This window comes from Myodes glareolus, chromosome X (genome assembly GCF_982192425.1).
Source record: "Myodes glareolus chromosome X, mMyoGla1.1, whole genome shotgun sequence".
Lineage (NCBI taxonomy): Eukaryota > Metazoa > Chordata > Mammalia > Rodentia > Cricetidae > Myodes > Myodes glareolus.
The window spans coordinates 6,225,093-6,233,339 of NC_142053.1; the positions used below are offsets into that span (position 1 = coordinate 6,225,093).

Consider the following 8,247-nt stretch of genomic DNA (forward strand, 5'->3'; position numbering starts at 1 on the left):
TTGCCTGGAAATCTTGTCTACTTCCAATATCCAGGAGGATAACTATATGATTTTCTTTAGGTTCACCTTCTTATTTAGCTTCTCTAGAATCACGAATTATAGGCTCAAAGTCCTTAAACTATGGCTACAATCCACTTATGAGTGAGTACATACCATATTCCTCTTTTGGGGTCTGGGATACCTCACTCAGTAAAGCGTTTTCTATTTCCATCCATTTGCGTGCAAAATTCAAGATGTCATTGTTTTTTACTGCTGAGTAAAACTCTAATGTGTATGATCCACATTGGAGCACTGGACTTAGCTCCCAAGCTCCAAATTTGGAGCAGAAGGAAGGAGAACATGAAGGAAGGCAGGATCACGAGGGGTGCGTCCACCCACTGAGACAGTAGGACTGATCTAATGGGAGCTCACCAAGGCCAGCTGGACAGGGAGTGTTGGAACACGTGATCAAAATGGACACTCTGAACGTGGCTGGCAATGAAGGCTGACTGAGAAGCCAAGGATAATGGCACTGGGTTTTTATTCTACTTCATGGACTGACTTTGTGGGAGCCTGGTTTGTTTGGATGCTCACCTTTATAGACCTGGATGGAGGGGGGAGGACCTTGGACTTCCCACTGGGCAGGGAAGAGAGGAAGAGGGAGGTGGGGAGGGGGGGGTTAGGAGGGGGAGGGAAAAGGGACGCGGGGAGGAGGTGGAAATTTTTAATAAATAAAAAAAAATCTACTGCTCACTTGGGCAGCACATATACTATAATTGAAACGATACAGAGAAGATTAGCATGGCCCCTGTGCAAGGATGACACGCAAATTCGTGAAGCGTTCCATATTTTTAAACCACGAAAGCCAGAAGGTCCTGGATAGACATACTGCAGAAACTAAGAGACCATGGATGCAAATCCAGACTACTATGCCCAGCCAAGCTATCATTCACTATTAACGGAGAAAACAAAATATTTCAGGATAAACACAAATTTAAACAATATGTAGCCACAAATCCAGCCTCACAGAAAGTATTAGAAGGAAAATCACAACCCAAGGAATCCAACATTGCCAATATGGCCTACAATAACTCAGACATCTAGCGACCTTTCACAAGCAAAACTCAAAGAAGGGAAACAAACACACTCTACTACCCCCCACCAAAAAAAAAGAAAGAAAATACCAGAGTCAACAACCACTGGTCATTATTATCACTTAATATAAATGGACTCAATTCACGTATAAAAAGGCACAGACTTAGAGATTGGATACGAAAACAGGATCCGACATTCTGCTGTTTACAAGAAACACACCTCAACCACAAAGACAGACACCTACTCAGAATAAAGGGTTGGGAAAAGGTTTTCCAAGCAAACGGTCCTAAGAAACAAGCGGGTGTGGTCATTCTAATATCTAACAAAATTGACTTCAAACTAAAATCAATCAGAAGAGATGGAGACGGACATTTTATACTCATAACAGGAACAATTCAACAGGAGAAAGTCTCAATCCTGAATATCTATGCCCCTAATATAAAGGCACACACTTATGTAAAAGAAACACTTCTAGAACTCAAGGCAGTCATCAAACCTCACACACTAATAGCAGGAGACTTCAGCACACCTCTCTCACCAATGGACAGGTCAATCAGACAGAAACCTAACAGAGAAGTAAGAGAATTATTGGAGGTATTGAATCAAATGGACTTAACAGACATCTATAGAACATTCCACCCAAATAGGAAAGAATATACCTTCTTCTCTGCAGCTCATGGAACCTTCTCGAAAATTGACCACATACTTGGTAACAAAGCAAACTTCCACAGATACAAAAAAATATTAGTAACCACCTGTGTATTGTCGGATCACCATGGATTAAAGTTAGAATTCAACAACAATGCTACCACCAGGAAGCCAACAAACTCATGGAAGCTGAACAGTCAACTACTGAATCACCCCTGGGTCAAGGAAGAAATAAAGAAAGAAATTAAAGTCTTCCTTGAATTTAATGAAAATAAAGACACAACATATTCAAACCAATGGGACACTATGAAAGCAGTGCTAAGAGGAAAGTTCATAGCACTAAGTGCCCAATTAAAGAAAACGGAGAAAGCACACATTGAAGACTTAACAGCACACCTGACAGCTCTAGAAAAAAAGGAAGCAGATTCACCCAGGAGGAGCAGAAGACTGGAAATAATCAGACTGAGGGCTGAAATCAACAAAATAGAAACAGAGAAAACAATCCAAAGAATCAATGAAACAAAATACTGGTTCTTGGAGAAAATCGACAAGATCTACAAACCCCTATCCAAACTAATTAAACGGCAGAGAGAGAACATGCAAATTAATAAGATCAGAAATGAAAAGGGGGACATAACCACAGACACAGAGAAAATTCAGAGAATCATTAGATATTACTACAAAAGCCTGTATGCCACAAAATTGGAAAATGTAAAAGAAATGAACAATGTTTTAGATAAGTACCATATACCAAAGTTGAACCAAGACCAGGTGAACAAGTTAAATAGACCTGTTAGTCGCGAAGAATTAGAAGCTGTTATCAAAAATCTCCCTACCAAAGAAAGCCCAGGACCAGATGGTTTCAATGCAGAATTCTACCAGAACTTCCAGGAAGAGCTAATACCTATATTCCTTAATGTATTTCACAATATAGAAACAGAAGAGTCATTGCCAAACTCCTTTTATGAAGCTACAGTTACTCTGATACCAAAACCACACAAAGACACAACCAAGAAAGAGAATTACAGGCCAATCTCACTCATGAACATCGACGTGAAAATTCTCAATAAAATACTAGCAAACCGAATCCAAGAACACATTAGAAAAAATATCAATTATGATCAAGTAGGCTTCATCCCAGAAATGCATGGCTGGTTCAACATACACAAATCTATCAGTGTAATCATCATATAAATAAACTGAAAGAAAAAAAACCATATGATCATTTCACTGGATGCTGAAAAAGCATTTGACAAAATTCAACACCCCTTTATGATAAAGGTGTTGGATCGATTGGGGATACAAGGATCATACCTAAATATAATAAAAGCTATTTACAGCAAGCCGACAGCTAACATCAAATTGAATGGAGAGATACTCAAAGCCATTCCACTAAAATCAGGAACACGACAAGGCTGTCCACTCTCTCCATACCTCTTCATTATAGTGCTTGAAGTTCTAGCAATAGCAATAAGACAACATAAGGGGATCAAGGGGATTCGAATTGGAAAGGATGATGTTAAACTTTCTTTATTTGCAGATGATATGATAGTGTACATAAGCGACCCCAAAACTCTACCAAAGAACTCCTACAGCTGAGAAACACTTTTAGTAATGGGGCAGGATACAAGATCAACTCCAAAAAATCGGTTGCCCTCCTATACACAAAGGATAAAGAAGCAGAGAGGGAAATTAGAGAAACATCACCTTTCACGATAGCCACAAATAGCATAAAATATCTTGGGGTAACTCTAACCAAGGAAGTGAAAGACCTCTTTGACAAGAACATTAAGTCTTTGAAGAAAGAAATTGAGGAGGATACCAGAAAATGGAAAGACCTCCCCTGCTCTTGGATTGGGAGGATCAACATAGTAAAAATGCCAATTTTACCAAAAGCAATCTATCTATAGATTCAATGCAATCCCCATCAAAATCCCATCAAACTTCTTCACAGACCTTGAAAGAACAATAATCAAGTTTATATGGCAAAACAAAAAACCCAGGATAGCCAAAACAATCTTATACAATAAAGGAACTTCTGGAGGCATTACCATTCCTGACTTCGAACTCTATTAAAGAGCTACAGTATTGAAAACAGCTTGGTATTGGCATAAGAACAGAGAAGTCGACCTATGGAATCAAATAGAAGACCCGGATATTAACCCACAAACCTATGAACACCTGATTTTCGACAAGGGAGCTAAAGGTATACAATGAAAGAAGGAAAGCATCTTTAACAAATGGTGCTGGCATAACTGGATGTCAACCTGTAGAAGAATGAAAGTAGATCCATATCTATCACCATGCACAAAACTCAAGTCCAAATGGATTAAAGACCTCAACATTGATCTGACCACTTTGAACCCAATAGAAGAGAAAGTCGTAAGTAGTCTACAAGACATAGGCACAGGAGACCACTTCCTAAGTAGAACCCCAGTAGCACAGACAGTAAGAGAATCAATGAATAAATGGGACTTCCTGAAACTGAGAAGCTTCTGTAAAGCAAAGGACACTGTCAGTAAGACAAAAAGGCTACCTTCTGACTGGGAGAAGATCTTCACCAACCCTTCATCAGATAAAGATCTGATCTCCAAAATATACAAAGAACTCAAGAAACTAGACACTAAAACTCTAATTAACCAAATTAAAAAATGGGGGTACTGATCTGAACAGAGAATTCACAACAGATGAACTTCGAATGGCCAAAAGGCACTTAAGGTCATGCTCAACCTCCTTAGCTATCAGGGAAATGCAAATCAAAACAACTTTGAGATACCATCTTACACCTGTCAGAATAGCCAAACTCAAAAACACCAATGATAGCCTATGCTGGAGAGGATGTGGAGTGAGGGGAACACTCATTCATTGTTGGTGGGAATGCAAACTTGTGCAGCCACTGTGGAAATCAGTGTGGCGGTGTCTCAGGAAACTGGGAGTCAACCTCCCTCAGGACCCAGCAATTCCTCTTTTGGGAATATACCCTAGAGATTCCCTAACATACTACAAAAGCATTTGTTCAACTATGTTCAGAGCAGCACTATTTGTAATAGCCAGAACCTGGAAACAACCTAGGTGCCCCTCAATAGAAGAGTGGTTAAAGAAGGTGTGGAACATCTACACATTAGAGTTTTACTCAGCGGTAAAAAACAATGACATCTTGAAAATTGCATGCAAATGAATGGAAATAGAAAACGCTTTACTGAGTGAGAAAACCCAGACCCCAAAAGAGGAATATGGTATGTATGCACTCATAAGTGGATTGTAGCCATAATTTAAGGACATCGAGCCTATAATTTGTGATTCTAGAGAAGCTAAATAAGAAGGTGAACCTGAAGAAAATCATATAGTTATCCTCCTGGATATTGGAAGTAGACAAGATTGCCAGGCAAACTCGGGTGCACGGGGGTGGGGGTGGGTGGAGGGGTGGAAGTAAGGGGAGAGGGCTAGAGAGAAGACAGAGGGGAAGGATTGGGGATATCTTGGGGGAATTGGATGGGGGGGAGGAAGGAAGGATGGTTATGGGAGCAGGGAGGTATATATCTCAACTAAGGGAGCCATTTTAGGGTTGGCAAGAGACTTGACTCTAGAGGGGTTCCCAGGCCCAAGGAGAGGTCCCCAGATTGTTCCCTGGGCAGCAGAGGAGAGGATGCCTGAACTGGTCTTGGTCCATAACCATACTGATGAATATTTTGCATGTTACCATAGAACCTTCATCTGGCGATGGATGGAGATAGAGAGACACACATTGGAACACTGGACTTAACTCCCTAGGTCCAAATGAGAAGCAGATGTAGGGAGAGTGTGAGCAAGTAAGACAGGATCAGAGAGAACCCTCATCCGAAGATGGATGGAGATAGAGATGGAGACCCACATTGGAGCACTGGACTGAGCCCTTAACGTCCAAATGAGGAACAGAAGGAGGGAGATCATGAAAAAGGATGTCAGGACCGCGAGGAGTGCATTCACCCACTGATACATGGGGACTGATCTAATGAAAGCTCACCAAGGCCAGCTGGACTGGGACTGAACGAGCATGTGATCAAACCGGGTCCTCTGAATGTCGCTGACATGGTGGCTGACTGAGAAGCCATTGACAATGTCACTGGGTCTTGTTTCATGTGCATGTACTGGCTTTTTGGGATCCTAGTCTGTTTGCATGCTCACGTTCCTAGACCTGGAGGGAGGGCTGAGGACCTTGAACTTCCCACAGGGCAGGAAACCCTGACTGCTCTTAGGACTGGAGATGGAGGAGGAGAGGGAATGGGGGGAATGGGAGGGTATTGGAAGGAAGGGAGAAAGTGGAAAATTTTATAAATAAATAAGTAAAAGTAATCTAGAAGAAAGGAATTTGAACAATTTTATCATAAGACTTATAGTTCTGGAGGTTTATTTACCATGATTTCAACATTATTCAATGCATATATACACTGAAATATCTTATTATATTGTATAAACATGTAGTTTTAAATATAAGCTATAAATAAATGCAATCATAAACTTCAATGTATCTTACATTTATGTGTTTATCTTTAACTAGCAAAAGTCTTCAAATTCAAGAAGTGTGAGAAGAAGTTAAGTGTTGAAAGGAAGAAAAACATTCCCTGGCTGTCCTGGAACTCTTTCTGTAGATCAGGTTAGTCTTGAACTCACATAGGTCAACCTGCCTCTTCCTCCTGAGTGCTGGCATTAAAGATGTGTGCCATCATGCTCAATTGGGAAAACTGACAGTATGAGCCCTTTTAACTGCCTTAAGTATTCACTGAGTCACTTGGAAAAATTGGAAGCAGGCTCTACCTGCCATGACTTCCCATTGCATTTACTCCATTATCACCCAAGTATCATTTTCCCGAGAACACCTTCCTATAACTCATGGCAGAATTTATCAGGGAAAAGCATCAGTGTTGGAGTCATTGGCCTGGGTTTTCACCAGAATGTTTCAACCAACCTCATGTTGCTTGTGTTGGAGCAACTATCTTTATATAAATTCAAATGTTTTTCTTTTCTTGGTTATCTTTTGAAGTCAGCATATAAATACTAGGTTAGGTTTAGTTATGGCACTTTCAATTATGCATGCCATCTTTCTATTCATCCTTCCTTCCATACTGCTTCTACTCATACTTCTTGCTTCCTCTTTCTGGTCCCCTTTCACACCTCAAATAATTGTCCTTTCTGTTTTTATATTACATGTGCTTCATTACAGTTTGTTTACTACTTTAATTAAAATCATTTTCTCACTGTCTGCTTTCTTCTTTCATAACCTTCACTCATACATACATATATGCACACACACACACACACAGTCCACATATTTAGGAAAACATGGTGTATTTGTCTTTCTGAGTCTGGTTTATTTCATTTAATTACCTCTCATTCAATTCATTTCCAAGAAAATGTTATGATTTTACTTATACGCATCATTAAAGAAATTCTAGTGTGTGTATTCCACATCTATTTATCTTTCATAGAAATAAGACCAATTCCACTTCTTACATATTGCAAGTAGTAAAAACATAAATGTGTAAATGTGTCTAATATTTTGACTCAGAGTCCTTTGGGTATTGAACCCATATACGATAGTTCAGCTAGAGTTTTGTAAAGCACATCCTCCTTTCCTCACATCCTCCTCAGCAACTGTTACTTAATATGAGAGAGTTTCAAAGACCTTTCATTTGAATTTCCATGATGAATAGTAATGTTTGGTACTTGTTTCAAATATTTTCTGGCCATTTGCATTTTTCAACAACATTTTATTGAGTTTGTTAGCTCAAGTATTGATTGGATGATTTGTTTTATTCATGTTTAAATTTTGCCATTGTTTATATAGTCTAACTATTAATACCTAATGTGTTCTTGGCAAACATTTCCCTATTCTATAGACAATCTCTTCACTCTGGTAACTCTTACTTTATTGTAAAGAAGCTTTTATTTTATTTTTATTTTGTTTTTTAAAAACAATGTTTTTATTTTACACACTAATCCCAGTTTCCTCTCCCTCCCCCTTTCTTGTTATCCATAACTTTCCCCCACTCTACTCCCTATCCATTCCTTAGAGAGGGTGAGGACTCCCATGAGGAGATAACAAAGTCACATCACAGACTTGAGGCAGGGTCAAGCCCCTTCTTCCTGTATCTAGGCTGAGCAAGAGTATCCCTCAGTAGGTAATGGGCTCCAAAATAGCAGTTCATGCACTGGAGATAAATACTGGTTCTACTGCTAGTGGCCCCACAAACTGCCTAAGCCACACAGCTGTCACCCACATTCAGAGGACGTAATTTGATCCTATGCAGGTTCCCCAGCTTTCAGTCCAGAGTCAGTGAGCTCTCACTTGTTTGGGTCAGCTGTTTCTGTGGGTTTCCTCATCATGGTCTTGACCCCTTTGCTCATATTATTGCACCGCCCTCGCTACAACTAGACTCAGAGCTTGGCCCAGTGATTAGTTGTGGATTTCTGCATCTTGTTCTATCAGTTACTGGGTGAAAGTTCATGATGATAATTAAGGTAGTCACCAATCTGCTTACAGGGGAA

At 39.9% G+C, this 8,247-nt stretch overlaps 1 non-coding gene across 1 annotated transcript; it reads left to right on the forward strand.

The window, feature by feature from the left end:
* Positions 1 to 725: 725 nt before the first annotated feature.
* Positions 726 to 832, forward strand: LOC125415517 (U6 spliceosomal RNA). The gene has a single exon (XR_007236627.1). It is a non-coding gene; the product is annotated as a U6 spliceosomal RNA (small nuclear RNA).
* Positions 833 to 8,247: the final 7,415 nt, after the last annotated feature.